Raw genomic sequence first — 20412 nt, forward strand, 5'->3', positions numbered from 1 at the left:
GTAATATTGAGTCTAATCGACCAAAAGCTCCTAAGGGTCAATTTGTGTCAAAACGCAGAATTGCACAACTGAATACTCATCTGTCTGGGTAGCGATTGTCTCTCCCACTAACAGCAGAGACCCTGGTAATATGCAATAGGCGGGAAGCATCTGGGGCTGTGCCTTTAATGGAATGCTTTGCCTCGCTGTGGTGCTGTTTCCCCAGTCCGGTCGCTCGCTCATTGACCACCTCATTTTGTAAGTTTCTGCGTTTTTCTTTCGCTGTTCTGTGTAATTTTACAGATCATGTTAATGGGGAAAATTGGATTAGCTCCGAGAGGTCGCACTCTCAGAGAAATGAATCCCGGCTGAAAACGAACAATTGTGAAAAAATGTTAAAGGAAACAAACTTAAGCAACTGTCATTCAGCTTTACATTGAGCAAATGAGGAGGCTATAAAAATTCGTAAGAGGCGGAATTTATATTTAAAGACAGTGGGAAGGTCTTGCATTTATTTATCGCCAAATCACATGCGAGGTTCCCCAAACTATTTCAGAACCAAAGGATAGTTAAACATAATGTTTCCTGTAGAACCGAAAAGTAGAGCATGAGAGACCTCGCTCCTACTCCATCAGTGGCAATAAAACAGTAGTTTTTTTTTCCTGTCTTCAACAGCTTTTAGTTCCGTGTCAGAAAGTGGCCACGGAAAAGGCGGATCTTCTCCGATTGACAGTCGATGATTTAAAATGATATTAATTGCTTAGTGAGGGGAGAATTCAAAGTGTAATCAACTTCTCAACAAACAACACTGGAGACGTAGTTTGTAAATTCCTGCTCTTTAAGCAACAACCTGCTTAAAATAGCGTTTTGATTTCGAAAAACATCCCAGAATGTTTAATTAAAGTCATAATCGAACAAATTAGTGGCGAGATTAAAAAAAGGATTTGGGGAGTGGATCAGGAAGATTGTCATAGATTTACGGAGAGTTTTACATGAGAAGAGAGTGTTTTGGGAAGGGAATTCTACAGTTTAAAGGGAAGGAAGTTAGGGAGTTACAAAATGCCAGAGCCAAAGAAACTGAGATTTCAGGAAAAGTTGCAAGGTTTGAGAAGATTACAGAGACAGGGAGCATACGCAACCCGGAAGATATTTAAACTTGAATGTTTTTTACACTTAAGGTGTGGATGGACCAGGAGCCAATAAAAATCACTGAACAAAAGGCATCTGGATGGATATATGAACAGGGAGGATTTAGAGGGATTTGGGCCAAATGCTGGTAAATGGGATTAGGTCACGTTGGGATGTCTGGTCGGTGTGGACGAGTTAGACGAAAGGGTCTGTTCCCATGCTCTATGACTCTAGAAGAGGGTGGTGGGTAAATGTGACCAGGTTCTAGTTAGGGCACGACCAGTAGAGTTTTGGATGAGTTTATGGACAATGAAAGATGCGAGGCCACCAGGACAACAGTGGTATTGTCACATCTGCGAGTAATTATGGCACAGATGAGAGTTTCAGCAGCAGATAGGCTGGAGCTAGAGTTTAAGGTGGATGATGTCACTGAGGTAGAGGCAGGCAATCTGGGAAAGAGGATATGGGGTCAGATTGCAAACAACATTTTTTAGCTTCTGACAGTGAGCCCAGAAAGGACTATATGGTGGGGATGGAGTATGATGACCTCAATATTAACCTGGAGATGAAATCTTGATATTTGAGGGTAGCAAAATTCAAGAGTCAAAACTTTGTTTTTGTCCCTATTTTGTCAACTGCATAGTATAGAAACTATTTACTTTCTATTAACTCCTTGTCAAAACATCTGACAGCAGCTCAAGTAGAATGAATGGTTTGAGATGTAGTCATTTCTTAGTTTGGTGGACATAACTGTCATTTTGTACACAATGTCCGTCTCACAGGCGCCTGTGGAGTAATCTGGGGATGTTAGTTGAGAAAATATTGCTGTACCAGACACTGGGTGTAGTGAGCTCTTCTCCCCCCACCCCCACTCTGGTACCAATGGAATCTTTCACATCCCCTGGCCGGCAGATTAGTGGTTGACAAAGGACTTTAAACTCCAATACTTAGAATCACAAGACATTTACTGAGTTTAATTGGTCCATCTTCATTCATTCACCTAAAGAGATCCCAGCATCCAGCTCCAGATTCCAGGGTTCAGCTCCCATTTTGAAGTGTTTTTTAAAATTCATTTTAAAGATAAAATAAAAGGTACTTTAGGAGTCAGGAACTGATGAGCAGTTAAAGCTATAAAAACAGTTTTGATTTTATAAAGAGAGAAATGGCGTACAAAAACAAAGAGGCAGCTTTAAACCTATAAAAACATCATTGACCCTTTATCAGGGTCACTGAACCAAAACATTAACTCTGATTTCTCTCTGCAGCTGCTGCTAAACCTACAGAGCTTTTACAGTGATTTCTGATTTACAGCATCCACATTTTTTCTGATTTACAGCATCCACAGTTCTTTCAGTTTTTATTTTGCATTTATATAGCACCTTTCATAGAATGCCAACGTCACTTATGGAGCAGCCAGTGTTTTCTTTTGGGAATGTACACTGAGGTGCTAGAGGGCTATGACTGGGATGCATAAAGATCTTGGAAGATTGTGATTTGGGAATATCATTGAAATCCTGTAGTGTTGTTCAAAATTTTGCATTTTCTTTAGATGAATTTTGAAGTCTAACAAGTCAGTGGACAGTTTGAAAATAAAAATCTAGAGAGGTCTATGAAAAGGGCAAAGGGATAAATCTGATTGAATAGCTTTTTTAAAATGCTGGTACAAGTGTGATGAGCCAAATGGCTTATGTTTGTGGTGTTCTGTGATTCTAGATTATCGTCATCTTCCTTTCTAAATAGGACCCTGTAACTTGCCCTGGAGTTTGAGGAGCTGAATGGACGCTTCTTGTTCCCATGAGTGCAAGGGGTTGCTTCATTTATGCAATTTTTCGCGTGCTGTGTTCACACACAGCATGGAAGGTTATGAGATGGCCAGACACTGACACAATTCAGTGATAGTCTATTATGCCATGCAAAATATTAAAGTCCAAGTTCCACTCCAATTTGTGTTGTTGGGGTCCTCAGCCTGGGGAATGGCTTTTGACCTCAGCAACTGTGGGAGAATGAAATAGAACCTCACAGCCTGTGGTCACTCCAGTGTAAATGGTAATCACAAGCAAAGTAGAACTGACCTATTGATGAACAACCTGCAAAACACAATGTCTGAACACCACACAGAGAATGGACTGCATGGGCTGAGCAACATTCAGTGTCTTGATCCCTATGAAGAGACAGTCAGTTAGTTTGGAGGGGGCTGAGCAGCAGTCACCAAGACCTCCAACAGGATTAACTGATCTCAAACATGGGTCGGTAACAGAAAAAGGAGTTGAAGGAGAATTGAGACAACATCTTGTTAATTTGGGAAGGGGGTGAGTTGCTGAAAATAAAACTAGCAACTCATCACTAAATGCAGTTCAGGACATTTGAGAATCTGGGTATTTGGTGCATGAGGAGACTTTAACAGGTAATGTTATGGATTTTTCTCTTTTTCTTTCTAGTTTTTGTATTTAGCAGTAAACTATAATTTCCTGTTTTGAAGCTGGGAGTTGCAGTTAGTTAATGTAGTTAGAACTGGTTTTTCTAGTCTGCACTGCTGACTCATCTGCAGATTTTAGCTAGTATAAATACAGGTTTTCTTAATAAGCCCAATAATGATTGTAATCACTATCAATCGAGAAAACATAATGGGAATGTTGATAGGATTAAAGACCAGCAAAACCTTTGGATCTGGTGACTCTCATGCTACAGTTTTAAAAAAAGTTAATGCATTGGTTGTAATCTCCCAAAATTCCCTGAATTTTGAATTGGTTCCAGAGGATTGGAAAATTGGAAATATAACACCTGTGTTCATGAAAGAGGGAGAAAACAGGGAATTATGAGCTAGTTGATACAGTGCCTGTCTTCAAAAATGCTAAAATCCATATTAAAAAGATAGTAACAGATCATATAATACAATTAGAGAACCAACATGGTTTTATGAAAGAGAAATCCTGTTTGAAAGGACTGGTTGCATTGTAGCCAGGTTCACGGATGATGCAAAGTTAATTAGGAAAGCGGGTTGTGAAGAGGATACAGAGACTTTTCAAGAGGATACAGAAAGGTTAAGCAAGTGGACAAAAGTTTGGTCAATGGAGTATAATTTGGGAAATGTGAGATTGCTATCTTTGGCAGGAAGAATAGAAAGGCAGAATAATATTTTGAATGGAGAAAAATGCAGAATACAGAGAAAGTTGTGGCCCTGTACATGAATGATAATGTAGGTATGAAGCAAGTAATTAAGAAGGCGACTTGAATTTTGGTCTTCATTGCAAGGGTGATGGAGTATAAAACTCTGCAAGTCTTGTTATAATTGTACAAGGCATTGATGAAATCACAGAATACTATATGCAGTTACAATCACCTAACGTATCGAAAGATATACTTGTAATGGAGACAATTCAGAGAAGATTCGCTAGATTCTTGGGATGAAGAGGTTGTCTGATAAGGAAAGGGAATTTAGAAGAATGAGCAATAATCTTATTGAAACATGAAATTCTGAGGGGGTTTGATAGGGTGGTTGCTGAGAGAATTCTCCGTCATGGGAGAATCTAAATGAGGAGCATAGATACGAACATGCAATTTTTCTTATTTAACACAAATTTACTGAAGTATTTCTTTTGAGATTCTTCAGTGCTTGGAATTCTCTCCAACGTGCAGTAGATGATGGTCATTATCTAACCAGGATTTGAATATATTCAGATTTGGATTGATAAGGGAGTCAAGGGATATGGGAACTGTTCATTTGTATGATGGTCTGTGTACTGAGATGGCTGGGGAGGCAGAACTTTCCATGGTGTCAGGCACCTTCTAGAGACTGATAGAGTTGCTTTGGCAGAATTCATGGGCAATAATTGTGTAAATGATGATGAGAATCATTTTGTTCCCTTCTTCATTTTTATTTTGTAATTACTCAGGTCATATTTGAAGTAGGCTTCTAGGACTCTGGGTAAAAGGGAAATCTGACTGTCACAAAGCAACTCCCCACCCACTGTGAACTCCATTTTATGTACAATCATACAAATTGGTGCTGGAAGCACTTGGCTCATCAAATTTTCTATGCCATTCAATAAAGTCGTGAATTGATCTGTTTCCTCCATTATTTTTCTGCCCGCCCTAATAAGTGTTCACTCCTTTGCTTTTCAATAATCCATATAATTCTTCCCTAAAATTATACAAAACCTCCAGCTTTTGAGGATGTGATCCAAAGGCGCTAAATCTTTTGTAAAATGTCCTAAATGGGTGAACCTTATTTTTAAACCGTGACTCCAGTATTCGATCCTCCTTGAAGAGGGGACATCCTTTTTACATGCATACTGTCACAATCCTTCCGTATCTTTTATGTTTCAATTAAGTCACATTTTACTCTTCTGAAATCTACCAGATAAAAGCCTAGCTTCTCCAACTTTTCCTCAAAAGACAATCTGCCTTCCAGGTATTCATCTAATAAACCTTCTTTGGATAGTTTTGAATGTATTTACGTTCTTCCTTAAATAACTTACATATTACTGCAGATGTTGTCTTGCCAATGTTCTGTAAAACTGAAACATAATCTCTGTACTTCGTTCATTGCAAGAGAAATTGAATATAATAACATTCTATCAACTTCCGTAATTATTTGCTGTATCTGCATACAAGCCTTTTATGATTAATGGATAAGGACACCTAGATCCTTCTGCATTTCTCACCATTTTAGTTTAAATGTTTTCTTATTCTCTCTGCCAAAATGGACAATTTCATGTTCCCATGGTATACTCCATTTGCCAGATCATCATTCACTCACTTAAAATCTATCAATATCCTTTCATAATCTCTTATTTTCCTACTTACATTTTATTTTAGTTTTCTTTATTTTGGATTGTGGATCGAAGTGGGAAAAGGATACTACTTTAAACCAAGGGTTGTGAAAAGAGATATTGCAGTTTTAAAGTTAGTTAATAGTTCACTGTGAGGTGTATTGACACTGCTGTCTGCTAAAGCAGTGAGGAAGATGCTGAAGACTCATCAACACTGTGGCTGTATGTTTCGGGCAACTTTGCCCAGTATTAGCCTGTAGATTGAAAAACCAATGAGAACAGTTGGGTGGCTCAGGGATCATCAGTTGAAAAATGTGGTGCTGGAAAAAGACAGCAGGCCAGGCAGCATCCGAGGAGCAGAAGAATTGATGTATCGGACATAAGCCCTTCTTCAGCACGAATACCCGAAACGTCGATTCTCCTGCTCCTCAGATGCTGCCTGGCCTGCTGTGTTTTTCCAGCACCACATTTTTCAACTCTGGTCTCCAGCATCTGCAGTCCTCACTTTCTCCTCAGGGATCATCAGTATGACAAACCTCCAGACCTTTACAAAGACAAGATACTCTCTCTCCTTGCATAGAAGTAACAAAGAATTGGAGGATGATTACCGATTCTCAATCTCCTCTTCTACAAGCTGCTGCCTATAACTGGTCATCACTGCTGGAGTGTGTCAGGATAATGTCCTAGGGCCAACGTCTTCATTCAGCTGCTTCATCAATTACCTGCCCAGAGGTACTGAAGCATTTACCAAGATCTGAACAATATCCAGTGTTGGACTAATAGCGGTGAGTAACATTTGTTCCTCACAAATTCCAGGCAATGACCATCTCCAACAAGAGAGAAGCTAACCATTACCCCTTGACATTCAATGGCAGCCCATTTGATTGGCACCCCATCCATCACCTTCAATCATCACTCCCTTTGCCAATGACATACAATAGTAGCCGTATACACCATCAATAAATTGCTCTGGAGCAATTCACCAAGGGCTCCTCTAACAGTATCTTCCAAACCTTTGACTGCTACCATCTAGTAGCAGATGCATATAAAAACCATCACCTGAAAATTCCTTTCCAAGCTACACAATATCCTGACTTGAAACTATATTGCCATTCCTTCGATATCACTGGGTCAAAATCCTGAAACTTCCTTCCTAACAGCATTGAGTATGTTTCTGGACCCCAAGACTGCAGTGGTTTAAGAAGAAACCTCACCAACATCTTCTCCAGGGAAATTAGGGTTGGGCAATAAACACAGGCTTGATAACTCCCACATCCTATTAATCAATTATTTTTCAAAGTCTGCCACTGCATGTCTGACCCATCCATTACTCTAATTTGCCAGTTTTTATCTGTTTTTATGCCTCCTTAAAAGCCCATATTTAAATGTAAAATACTAGTCTTGGAGCTCCAGCTCTCTCCCTCAAACTGAACGTAAAGTTCAATCGTGGGAGCACAGTGGTTAGCACTGCTGCCTCACAACGCCAGAGACCTGGGTTCAATTCCCACCTCAGGCAACTGTCTGTGTGGAGTTTGCACATTCTCCCTGTGTCTGTGTGGGTTTCCTCCTGGTGCTCTCGTTTCCTCCCACAGTCCAAAAAGGTTAGGTGAATTGGCCATGCTAAATTGCCTATAGTGTTAGGTGAAGGGGCAAATATGGGGGGTTGGGTTGCTCACCAAGGGTTGGTGTGGACTTGTTGGGCCGAAGGGCCTGTTTCCACACTGTAGGTAATCTAATCTAATACTTAGGGACACTTTCACTAATTAATGAAGTCTGTAGCACCACTGGTTGGCTCCAGAATGTACAGTTATGAGAAAGTATCCCAAAATATTTTGTGAATTCTGTAACAAGGCTACTTTTTACCCTTTCCAGTCTTTATGAACACAAACATTGTGATGATTGTTGCTGTATGCTTTAGAAAAGTTCTCATTATTGTTTCCTTTATGCTCCTGCTATGTGTTTACTATTAAGGATCCAATACACCACTCCCACAAGTGACTGCTTGCCTTTGTGATTTCTCATCTCTACTCAAACCACCTTCATATCCGTGTTTCTGAACTAGATAATCCCTCTCTATTTTGCTAATATCATCGTTAATTCAGAAAGCGACCTCTCCACCTTTTCCCAGCATTCTGCCCTTCCTAAATGTGTTGCTTTAAATGTATCTGTTTCACCATGTCCTGAATTTCAATTGCTTTAATTTGACAATAGCTGGACCATCATTGGTGCAATCAACTACTTTGGTTACACAATGTCCAAACTGAAAGGAGGGAGGGGCCGGCACAAATGCTGACAGTTGGGTGAAGAGCTGAGATGATGGTGAATACAGATAATTAAAGAACGGAAAGTGTGGCTAAGTACTGGTATGTGGGGACTTGTGGGAGAGGTTTGAGATTTTTGAAATTCGCTCATGGGATGGCTAAAGTTTATTGCTCATCCCTAACTGCTCTGAGGGCAGTTAAGAGTCAACTGTAGTACTGTGGGTCTGGAGTCACATATAGGCCAAGCCAAATATGAATGGAAATTTCCTTCTCTAAAGGACATCAGTGAAGGGCATAAGTTTTTATTATTGTCCATTAACAATTAGACTTAGCTTTTAATTCCTGATTTTTATTGAATTCAAGTTTTACCATCTATCATGGTGGGTGTATGTCCACAGGATGTGAGCCTGGCGTTCTGATTATTAGTCCAATGACGTTATCACTACACCACCATTTCCTCAGAATTGAGACTAGTAAAGAGAAGGGATGAGTGCGGTGACTGTGGAGAGGGTAAATGCTAGTAACCTAAGGTTGGGGTGAGTGATGGTAACAGTGGAGAAAGGGATAAACGTTAGTATTGGTAACAAGGTTTGGAGACATGTGGTGGTATTCCAAGGAATGAGGCATTGGGTACAACAACATTGGGTGATACCGTGAGGTGAGTGCAGTTAACTAAGAGCTGAACGGGAAGGCCAAACAGATGGGCCATCACAAAGGTCCTGAGTTTTCTGGCAGGGTATATTAAGGTTGGGGACGTTGCTGAAGCTGTGTTGTTTTTGTTCAGCCCAAGGCAGTGGAATGATCACAAAGAGAGTTGATGCGTCTGAGTCTGGGACTCGGTGAAGCGAATACATATCCTGAACATATAACACTGATGCCCTTTGACAGACGGCTCAACAGCTCAATGACATCACTGAGTGCGAGAAGCGTGGTATAAAAAGCTCTTTACGGCCAGTCATCATAAGCATCCAGTCAGTTCGGAGTCTGCACTACACTTTATTCCACCAGGCAGTACCGGTCATCTTACTGGGATGTAACTGCACTGCCAATAGCGTGGAGTCCTCCTCTCCTGAGACTAGGAATATTTTGAATTGCACACTTCTCTTGTTGTAATCAAGTGCCATTCTTATGTTGCCTTGGATATGATACTTCGGCTGAACAGATTAACTCCCAATTATTTCCGGCTATTACAGGTTAGTAGAACTTCCTTAATTAAATTGGGGAATATGGAGATAAATATGCAAGATTACATGCAGTGGCATTCAAACAATTATAAGCAGTTGTCTTTGCACGGTAACATGCTGTGACGTTCAGATAATGACACATGGTGAAGCAACAAAAAGAACCGATTAGGGTAATATAGTGGATGTAATATATTTGGGACTCAAATGACCTTTGGGTGTCAGATAGCTCACTTAACTGGATGGCAGGTTTGTGTTGCAGAGTGACACCAATAGCATGGGTTTAATTCCTGTCCCAGCTGAGGCTACCGTGAACATCCCACCTTCTGAACATTGCCCCTTAGCTGTAATGTAGTGACACTTAGGTTAAACTCACCACCAGTCATCTCTCAATCTCTAATAAGACAGTTGTCCTCTGGGATTATGGAGGCTTTTACTTTTACATCGCTGACTTCTCAATAAAGTCAGCGTAAGTAATGTGAGCAGACTATTAACAGCGTGGATAGCAAGCTAGATACAAATCTGAAAATAAGGGGTCAGAATTAGTTACTCAGACTGGTAAAAGCTGGAAAGTGGTGTTCCACAGGGATTAGTGCTGAGACCATTGTTGCTCACCAGTTACAATAAGGATAAGCATTCAGAAATTGGAAGGACAATTTTAAAATTTGAAGGTTACATCAGATTTTGGGATATAGTAAAAATACTAATGAAATCTAGGACAATATGCAGGAAAACATTAATTATCTTGCTGAATGGTCTGTAATTGGAAAATTGTTCAATATAAATAAGTGTGAGGTCATGCATTTTATTAAAGAAGAATGTGGATGCCAAGTTTCTTTGGGAAAGAAGGGTCTAAATGGACTAGAGGAGCAAGGGGATCCAGGTACAGATTTACTAAAATTTAATAACTCCTGCTTTACAGGGCCATTTAAAAACAAAGCAAGTACTGGGGTACATTTTTTTGTGGAATATGTTCCCTGCTGTTCAATTCTAAACAAGAAAACTTTATTAGCAGTACAAGGAATACTTTGAGCATAGTTCTGGATGTTATGTTACAAAATGAGGGTAGAGATGGTGGAGAAATTGCAAAAGAAAAGTATAAGAATAGTCCCAGTACTGAGAGATTGCAACTGACAGAAAAAGATTAAACAGCTGCATGACTAATGGATTATCTGATTGGTCAATGTAGAAATATATATTTTATATTATAGATAAATAAGAATTAAGAAATCCAAAACGGAATTCAGGAGAATACGCCGAACAATGAAATTAAATAAGATGGGGAAAAAAAAGCATTAAAAAAAAATTAGATCATTTGGATTGGATGACTAGTTTGTGTTGTAAATTGTATGTAAAATAGTCAGTAACACAGCATGACATTAACATGCATTGAAACTAATTCACATTCACTAACAGGTTTTTATCAGTTTGTGCAGATGAAACTGCTTAACTGATGAGGTTTCTTGGATAAAAACTTCACTTTTCCTCTACTTAAATCTTTAAACTGGAGATTGGGTAGGTTTTGTCTAATCTTTAAGTCTACTTTGTCAAACGGCCATTTGTTTTCTGAGGCTGTAGCCTGTCAATGGCCCAGTATCAAGATCTATTAAATACCTCTTTATCCAACATGACTGCAGTCATCAGGGTTACAGAACAGTCAGTGTCTGTGAGTTGCCTGGTCTTCGTCTCCTCTTGCTCTCTTTCACTCCTCCTCCCTTCTGTTCCTTTCTCTACATATAATCTTTCTATCTCTCTTTTACCTCCTCTCTCTTTTGATCTTGTTCCTTCTCTCCCTTCTTTCCTGCCTATCTTTTTCCTCTTCTCTCCCTCCACCCTATTTCACTCCTTTTACCTCCTTCCATCAATCAACTGTAATTCCTGAATGTGCTGGGCTGCAGTTCATGCCACCACCCATCTCACTTAAATCCTTTGCATTCTCGTGTGAACCTATTAGCAAATCAACCCACCAGGAACAGCTGGACAATGAATCCTGAGCCTTAGCCAGGGTGCACATTTGTCACTAGGGGTGACTGAACAGCACAATGCTCCCCCTTCCCCCAACTGAAGTGCCGAGGGTAACTTGGCAATATAATCATTGTCTTTGTTGCAATATCCTGATTCAGCCCTGACCAGGAATTTAATAATAAGAAGGAAGTCATTTAGTCTACCATGCCTATGGCCATTTGCTAGAAAATTCTCCAATTATTCCCAGGCCATGACCTTTCCCGTTTCCTTATTCAAGTCAGGAGCATCATGCCAGATGACTTACACTCGAGACTTTGGGGGTGGGTAGCTGGGTGCAGTGGTCACAAACAGGCTCGGCTAACTCCTGACACTCGCTTATTCACATCTCTGTTAACTGAAGCATGTCATGTTCCTGTGGCACTAACCACAGCCAGAGTTACAGTGGACAAGGGGGCGGAAATTAGAATCATTCATGCCATATTAATAAATCCTGATAGTAGAGAGGCAATGCCTGAGGGGTAAGGGCAGAACCAATGGGGTGTGTGTGGGTGGGGGGACAGTTTGAGGGGTGGGGGTGAGCAAGTGGAAGGAAACTGGTGGGGATTGTTGACAGAGGGAGGGTAGTGACTTTTTTTTTGCAAGATTCTTTCTCTTGCCCTGTAGTGACAGCTGGATTTTTTTGTACATTCACTTCACTGATTTGCCCTCTCAATGGATTAGAATCAGCAGTTGTTATATAAGGATCAGATTAAATATTAAAACCAACATCCCAACTGCCAAACTGCATCATTGTTACTGGCTCATGTGGTTTAGTTTTTAACCCTTACCAAGCTCTGCTCACAGTTTAGTGTGGTTCTTGACAAATTTTCCTGGGAAAATCACACAAAAAATCTTGGTGACAAGAGCCTGTTCTGCTGGTCCTTCCTGCAACCCTGTCACAATCACATTAGCTGCCAATTAAATACTTTTAAAAGTATAGTCATTATTGTAATGCAGGAAAATGTTATACTATCATGCTGATAATGCCGAGTATGGAGTGTATAAATCTGTGATCGATAAACCTACTTGCAGCTAAGCAGCAGACCTCAGAACTAATTGAAGCAATGCACCCCCATCCACTTGAGAGTGATGGTAAATATCAGACAGCTCGCAGGAAATGGAAAATCAATGAACCAGACCAAGTACATGATTCTAATTGGCTTCCTTTCAGGCTCCCATCATAAAAACCATCATTCCCCCAAACAATTGCTGTCATGGGCAACACCAACACTTGTCAATAGTTCTGCACCTGGTTCCACAATGGTTCTGAGACTGGAGTCTACCTGACAATGAGAAGATTGCCCAGGATGGCCCAACCACAAATAAGAAACAAAATTCTAATTTGGCCAAAACCCCATCCTTTCAGTCTCCTTATAGCCATCAGTGAAGTGATGGAAGGAGTCACCGAGTAATCTTCTGACTGAGAGTGCAGTGGGATGACACAGGATCCAGACCCGGAAAGAATGGCAAGTCAAACAGTGGATAAAGGGAGGGAGATATTTAAATAAGAGACAGAGAAGTCATAGGATAAATACACTCCTACAGCTATAGAAGCATTGTCAAAGCCTGGGATTCATAGATTCTGAGGACAATGCATCTTAAAACAAGAGTTATATGGTTATAGTGCAGAAGGGAAACAAAAAGGGAGTATGAAAAATTCAATAAATAGAAGTGGGATAAAACAAAATAGTCAAAAGGTAAAGGAACCACTTTTATTGCATTTGAAGGAAGTTAAAGAATCTCTACATTACAAAGGAAGGTGATAGGAATTTAGAAATATTTATATAAGGCGAATCTCAACTGAAGGGAAATTTTCAGAAAGAAATGTTTTTAAAATGACAAGGGATGGATCTATAAGGTGAAAATGTCAGCAGCGCAGAACAAGGAGGGAGCTCTGGGGATAGGTTGAAAGGCATCTAGATTATGTAAAGATATTTGGAAATAGGAATTATTAGCAAAGAACTGACAGGTGGGGAATGTTCTTCCTTGATCTGGAAAGGGGAGGGAATTATTTGGAAATTATGGCATCTCATTTACTGGTGGTTTTCTGATTTGCACAGATGCAACTTGCGGGTGAGGCCACAGTCCAGAGTACTGACCGACTCATTAACTTCTCTGCGCTGCTCCTTGCTGTAGGGGGTATCGGTTTGTCCTCCTTTGGCACCAGAAGAATGACTGAAGCAGCTGAAACCATGGCAACATTTGGAACAGAAGCATCAGAACAGAGGAATGAACTGCCCCAAAGTGAATAATGGACAAATGAACACATGACTCCCAGAATATAAAGTGTTCCCCTCTCTACATTCTGTTTGAATAGACAGACTATATTAAGAGGAGTAGCTGTTTAAAATGATTAGTTAATGCAATTGATACTTCCACTCCTTCCTGAAGGGGATCAATGGGACAGTGAGAATTTCAGACAATCTCTTCATGTATGATCACTCCTTCATTGGGAGAGAGTGTTCACTGAGATTCAGTACAAAGTTTCAATGTGATCAAGCAGCAACCAAGTTACACATGGAATAGAGTCAAAAAGTGTGGTGCTGGAAAAGCACGGCAGGTCAGACAGCATCCGAGGAGCAGAAAGTCCACGTTTCGGGCATAAGCCCTTCATCAGGAATGTTGCTGAATGGCATAAGCTTATGTTGAGGAGATGTTATAAGATGAAAGGCTTATGCCCGAAACGTAGACTGTCCTGCTCCTCGGATGCTGCCTCATCTGCTGTGCTTTTCCAGCGCCACACTTTTTGACTCTGATTTCCAGCATCGACAGTCCTCACTTTCTCCTTAGGTATGGAAAATCTTAACAAAGTTTATACTGACAGCAAATATGATCATTGCATATTTGAGTGTTCAGAGTCAAGTGTAACCCATAATCCTGTTTGCCTGTATACCCCATCATTCTGTATGGGGTGACATCATTCTCAGCTGAGGACCACACTCTCTCAGAATTGCAAAGGACCCACTCTGTACTACATCCTCAGGAGAATTCATACTCTCAACAAACAGTATTTCAATTCCATCTCAAACATCAAAAACTGTAAGTACAACAAATTTTTATCTACCCACCTCCATAACCAGCGCTCCTCAAACATTCCAAAAGATTCCCCTGGCCTCGGAATCTACTCAGACGCCATTAGCCATGCGGCTGATGCAGCTGCCACCCCCACGCTGATTGATGATGTCACTTCTGCCCTTATCATGGCCACTCCCACAACCACTTCCACCCCTCACAATTCCTCATGCATCACACGTGACATCACTACCGCCCCTCACATCATCGCTGATGCCGCATGCTCAGTGACTACCACCACCCCTACTGCCATGGTCATCACCACTTCCGCCAGCGCCACTCACCTGCATTCTGTTGACATGCCCCCCACAGGCCCCACTGTCACTATCTCCACCCCCCCAGAATCCCGAGGGGAACACTACCCCTGCTCATGATTCCACCCCCATTCCCCCCACCATCACACCCACTCCAGTTACAGGTTCCGCCCCCACTCCCAGCTCTACACCCTCACCAGATCCCAGCTCCCAGCCCTGCCGAGTTTTCACCATCCCTCCAGACCTTCCCCTCACTGAGGACAAACGATCAGTCCTCAGCAAAGGACTCACCTTCACCCCCTCTGTCTACGCATCAATGAATTTAATACACCCCGTGACGTCAAACACTTCTTCCGTCGCCTCCGCCTCCGAGCTTACTTTCACAATCAGGACTCCCACCCACCTTCCGAGGACCCCTTTGCCCAGCTCCAACACACTGCATCCACCTGGACACCCCGCGCTGGCCTATTACCTGCCCTCGACCTCTTCATTTCCAACTGCCGCCGGGACATTAACCGCCTCAACTTGTCTACCCCCCTCCCCAACCTCTCACTCTCACAACGCGCAGCCCTCCAATCCCTCTGCTCCAATCCCAACTTCACCATCAAGCCAGCAGATAAAGGGGGCGCAGTGGTAGTCTGGCGCACTGACCTCTACACCGCTGAAGCCAAACGCCAACTCGAGGACACCTCTTCCTACCTCCCCCTCGACCATGACCCCACCCCCCATCACCAAACCATCATCTCCCAGACCATACAGAACCTCATCACCTCAGGAGATCTCCCACCCACAGCTTCCAACCTCATAGTCCGGGAACCCCGCACTGCCCGGTTGTATCTCCTTCCCAAGATGCACAAGCCTGACCACCCTGGCCGACCCATTGTCTCAGCATGCTCCTGCCCCACTGATCTCATCTCTACCTACCTCGACACTGTCCTATCCCCCCTAGTCCAGGAGCTCCCCACATACGTTTGAGACACCACTCACGCTCTCCACCTCCTCCAAGACTTCTGTTTCCCCGGCGCCCAACACCTCATCTTCACCATGGATATCCAATCCCTGTACACCTCCATCCGCCATGACCAGGGCCTCCAAGCCCTCCGTTTTTTCCTCTCCAGACGTCCCCAACAGTACCCTTCCACCGACGCTCTCATTCGTTTGGTCGAACTGGTCCTCACCCTTAACAATTTCTCCTCTGAATCCTCCCACTTCCTCCAGACCAAAGGGGTAGCCATGGGCACACGTATGGGCCCCAGCTATGCCTGCCTCTTTGTTGGCTACGTAGAACAGTGGATCTTCCATAATTAGACCGGCACCACTCCCCACCTCTTCCTCCGCTACATTGATGACTGCATTGGTGCCACCTCGTGCTCCCGCGAGGAGGTTGAGCAATTCATCAACTTCACCAACATATTCCACCCTGACCTTAAATTTACCTGGACCATCTCTGACACCTCCTTCCCCTTCCTGGACCTCTCCATTTCCATTAATGACGACTGACTTGACACTGACATTTTTTGCAAACCCACCGACTCCCACAGCTACCTGGATTACACCTCTTCCCACCTCTTGCAAAAATGCCATCCCGTATTCCCAATTCCTCCACCTCCGCCGTATCTGCTCCCAGGAGGACCAGTTCCACCACAGAACACACCAGATGGCCTCCTTCTTTAGAGACCGCAATTTCCCTTCCCACGTGGTTAAAGATGCCCTCCAACGCATCTCGTCCACATCCTGCACCTCCGCCCTCAGACCCCACCCCTCCAACTGCAACAAGGACAGAATGCCCCTGATGCTCACCTTCCACCCTACCAACCTTCGCATAAACCAAATCATCCGCCGACATTTCTGTCACCTCCAAAAAGACCCCACCACCAGGGATATATTTCCCTCCCCACCCCTTTCCGCCTTCCGCAAAGACCGTTCCCTCCGTGACTACCTGGTCAGGTCCACACACCCCCCCTACAACCCACCCTCCCATCCTGGCACTTTCCCCTGCCACCGCAGGAACTGTAAAACCTGCGCCCACACCTCCTCCCTCACCTCTATCCAAGGCCCTAAAGGAGCCTTCCACATCCATCAAAGTTTTACTTGCACATCCACTAATATCATTTATTGTATCCGTTGCTCATGATGCAGTCTCCTCTACATTGGGGAGACAGGGCGCCTCCTAGCAGAGCGCTTTAGGGAACATCTTCGGGACACCAATCAACCACACCGCCCCGTGGCCCAACATTTCAACTCCCCCTCCCACTCTGCCGAGGACATGGAGGTCCTGGGCCTCCTTCACCGCCGCTCCCTCACCACCAGACGCCTGGAGAAAGAACGCCTCATCTTCTGCCTCGGAACACTTCAACCCCAAGGCATCAATGTGGACTTCAACAGTTTCCTAATTTCCCCTTCCCCCACCTCACCTCTAGTTCCAAACTATCAGCTCAGCACTGTCCCCATGACTTGTCCGGACTTGTCCTATCTCCTTTTCCACCTATCCATTCCACCCTCTCCTCCCTGACCTATCACCTTCATCCCCTCACCCATTGTACTCTATGCTACTTTCTCCCCACCCCGACCCTCCTCTAGCTTATCTCTCCACACTTCAGGCTCACTGCCTTTATTCCTGATGAAGGGCTTTTGCCCGAAACGTCGATTTCGCTGCTCCTTGGATGCTGCCTGAACTGCTGTGCTCTTCCAGCACCACAAATCCAGAATCTGGTTTCCAGCATCTGCAGTCATTGTTTTTACCTCTGTATACCCCATCAGTCGTAATACTAGATCTTTTTATCAGTGTGACCCACCAGATTGCTGGGTTCAAGAACCACGTTGCTGAGAGAGGAGGGTTAGTAATTTGAACTCATTTCTGTAAAGCACCGTATCCTCATTTAGCATATTTTCAATATTTCGGAGTGGTTTAGAAATTAAATGTTAGTGTGTTGCATCATTAGAGTTGCTGACCCTTTGGAAAGTTCTAATGTCTCCAAGATTTAAAGATGGCCTCCTGGATTCTGCGATAGATAAATTTGGGGGATAATCAGAGGGGCATTACTTTTCTTTGAGCATCTCTGACTTTTTTTGTATCAATAAACAGATGGGGGATATGTTATTTGTTTGGCTGGGGCAGTTGGAGGAGAGAGATCATGTGGTAAAGCCTCTGGGTACATATCCACTCAGAGTTGGCAACCCTAATTATCAGACAAACTGAACTGTTTAAAACCAGCTGTTCAGACAAGGTCAGAATGAGAAATGCTGTCAAATGGCCCCATGAAAGACAGATGTGCCCCAGTTCGGGTCAGATTGTATATTGTGTTTGATTAGATTACATTACAATATGGAAACAGGCCCTTTTGCCTCACATTTGGGAAAGACTGCAATCAAGGAGCCTGTAACAGATGTAACTGAAATAAGTATAATTAATAGGTAATAAGCACAGCACCTTGAGGAGCGAGTGTAACAGGAACTGTGTATGTCTGCAAAGTTGAGGAAGTTGTGACTGCTGTAGTGCTAATTTCTGCCAGTGAGTGGTGCTAGTGAGCACATACATCAGTGACCCCCTCACCCCCCTGCTGGCGGATTGACGGAGTTTATTAACCTTCTCCTCCTGATGGATGGAGCTAGAAGCGATGGGAACGACGATATTGGCAAAGTTTTGAGAGTTAAATTTGATTTAAGAATTGCTCTGAGTTGTGAGGCAAATGCATTTTCTTCCAACTTTGCCACTCAAATAAACTTTCATATCAGAATGAAATGCCCTAATACTGAACTAAAATTGGCTTGTGACTCGAATTTTGGAATAGAAGAAGTAATTCAGTCATTTAATTATCTCACTGCTCAGCTCCAGGCTATCCAAACCTGGAGATGCACAGAAAATCAGTCTTGTTAATGCCAGAATTTTCACAGTTCAATTGAAGAATGCACACAACAAATCTGAACTCATTAAATTAATTGACACTGGGATCAGGAGTGTTTGTAAATGTCATTAGCCACACCCAATATCCTCATAGTCACTGTTGTGTTATTTATTTGCTTTGACAGGTTCTCAGGGTCAATATCTACAAGAGCTCATGGGCAACTGTTTGGAAAACTGCCAAGAACACAAATGCAAGTTACATAACAGCTGATGTTATTGCCATCATAGATTTGTATTTATTTTAGTATAGGCCCCTGGCTCAAGAGCTGCCCTACATACGCTTCAGAGAACACTGTATTTCAAACCAACCAAAACAGATGTGACAATCAGAATGTGCCTAAGGGACAACACAGTATACTTCACTCAGTTCAGGTTTCCTCAGTTAGGGCTTGCATGCCGACTTATTGTGTGAATTATCAAAAAATCTTTCAACACATACAAAAACCCGGCAGTGCTACGTTGGGTTGCTGAAACAGAAATTGTGTCTGTGTTGATTCAGTGTTTCTAAGTTTTGCTCAGCTGAGATGATGCTGCAGTTTTCAAGTGAACCTGGGCACAGGACTCCCCTCACTTCCTCCTCTACCAAACTCCAGTCTATACACACCTCTCTCCGAGATTGCATGTAATGGAGGTACCTCAGTCATGGAAGGCCAGCATCCCAGAGACAATTAGCTAGTTCTGGAGTGAGCTGTCAAAACAGGTTCCGAATCAGATTTCTACAAGATGATGCCTAAGCTGGATGAGGTTGAAAGGTGTGCGAATGAGGTGACTCCCATAAGAGGGAAGCCATGATTTGTGGAGCCAAGTCCTGGGCCCTTCACTTACAATAACGTGGATCCAGAAGCCTCTTCATGTGGTGGGCTTCATAGCGTTTTAAAAAATTGGACTGACAGTAATATCGGCCCCTGTACCTGGCTGCGTAGGTCTTGCAAATCCAGTGAAAATACAATGTTTAGTCAGGCTCTCATGGCCACTGGTCAGCATTGTTCTGGCAGCTACTGATCTATTGAGGTTGTTGCTGTTACAGATATCACTGACTCCAGCTTTTCACTGGTAGCTAGCTTCACAAAACTAAAACTTTACTGTTTTTCAGTTTAATCTTGCACAGCTGTGTCATGCAGACACCACTTGTGGTTTCTAATCCCCACTCTTCAGCTGCACTGAAGTATTAACGCTTACAGCTTCTAGCCCTCACAGCTCACTTCATCAAGTGTAATCTTTCTTTTTCCCTGGGTCCCCAACTATACAAGTTTGATGCAATTCCCTACAATATATCTAAAAATCAGCACTTCTTACATGGAGGTTATAATCTCTGTTCCATAACTCACTGTCCTTTAAACCCTGTCTGTAAACTTTTAAAGTGTGATTCCGTGTCCCCAACTATTCTGTGTGATCTACTTTTTAAAAAAACTGACAATAAGGGCCACTTTTATTGCAGGGCAGAATTGAATGTTCCTATCCAGCAATGCTGGAACTGTGTGTACTCAGAAAGTTACACTCTTCGAGAATGCTGTCTTCCCTGATACAATTGGATATCCAGGAAATGGATTTCATCACCAAGTGTGTAAGGCAAAGACCATCTATGATAACATGTCATTTCTTCTCTTGGCACTTCAGTTTGCACCTTGTCCTTCCTCTCCCACTCATTCTGCCTTCTTTGTGTATAAGGGCTTCCATCATGGATGACTCCTCCTCAGTTGTCATTGTTGTTTGTAGACTATCCTTTGGGAGGACAGAGCAGTAGTTATGGTCCTATGAATAGTTTACATATCCCAATGCCCATCAGCCATGATTGAATGGCGCAGTGGACTCGATGGACCAAATGGCCTTACTTTCGCTCCTATGTCTTACGGCCTT

The 20412-nt window shown here is 42.8% G+C and overlaps 1 long non-coding RNA gene across 3 annotated transcripts; it reads left to right on the forward strand.

Moving 5' to 3' along the window:
* LOC122563576 (uncharacterized) lies at positions 1-13877 on the forward strand. Of its 3 annotated transcripts, none has more exons than XR_015752133.1 (3): positions 1-237; positions 6460-9333; positions 13386-13877. It is a non-coding gene; the product is annotated as an uncharacterized LOC122563576 (long non-coding RNA). The 3 variants fall into 3 exon arrangements; XR_006315657.2 differs by having other exon boundaries at positions 8925-9333; XR_006315654.2 differs by lacking the exon at positions 1-237 and having other exon boundaries at positions 6335-6664; positions 8925-9333.
* The last annotated feature ends 6535 nt before the right edge of the window (positions 13878-20412 follow it).

This window comes from Chiloscyllium plagiosum, unplaced genomic scaffold, assembly GCF_037043375.1.
Source record: "Chiloscyllium plagiosum isolate Xiang-an unplaced genomic scaffold, Cpla_swu_hap1 HiC_scaffold_30, whole genome shotgun sequence".
NCBI classification, from domain to species: domain Eukaryota; kingdom Metazoa; phylum Chordata; class Chondrichthyes; order Orectolobiformes; family Hemiscylliidae; genus Chiloscyllium; species Chiloscyllium plagiosum.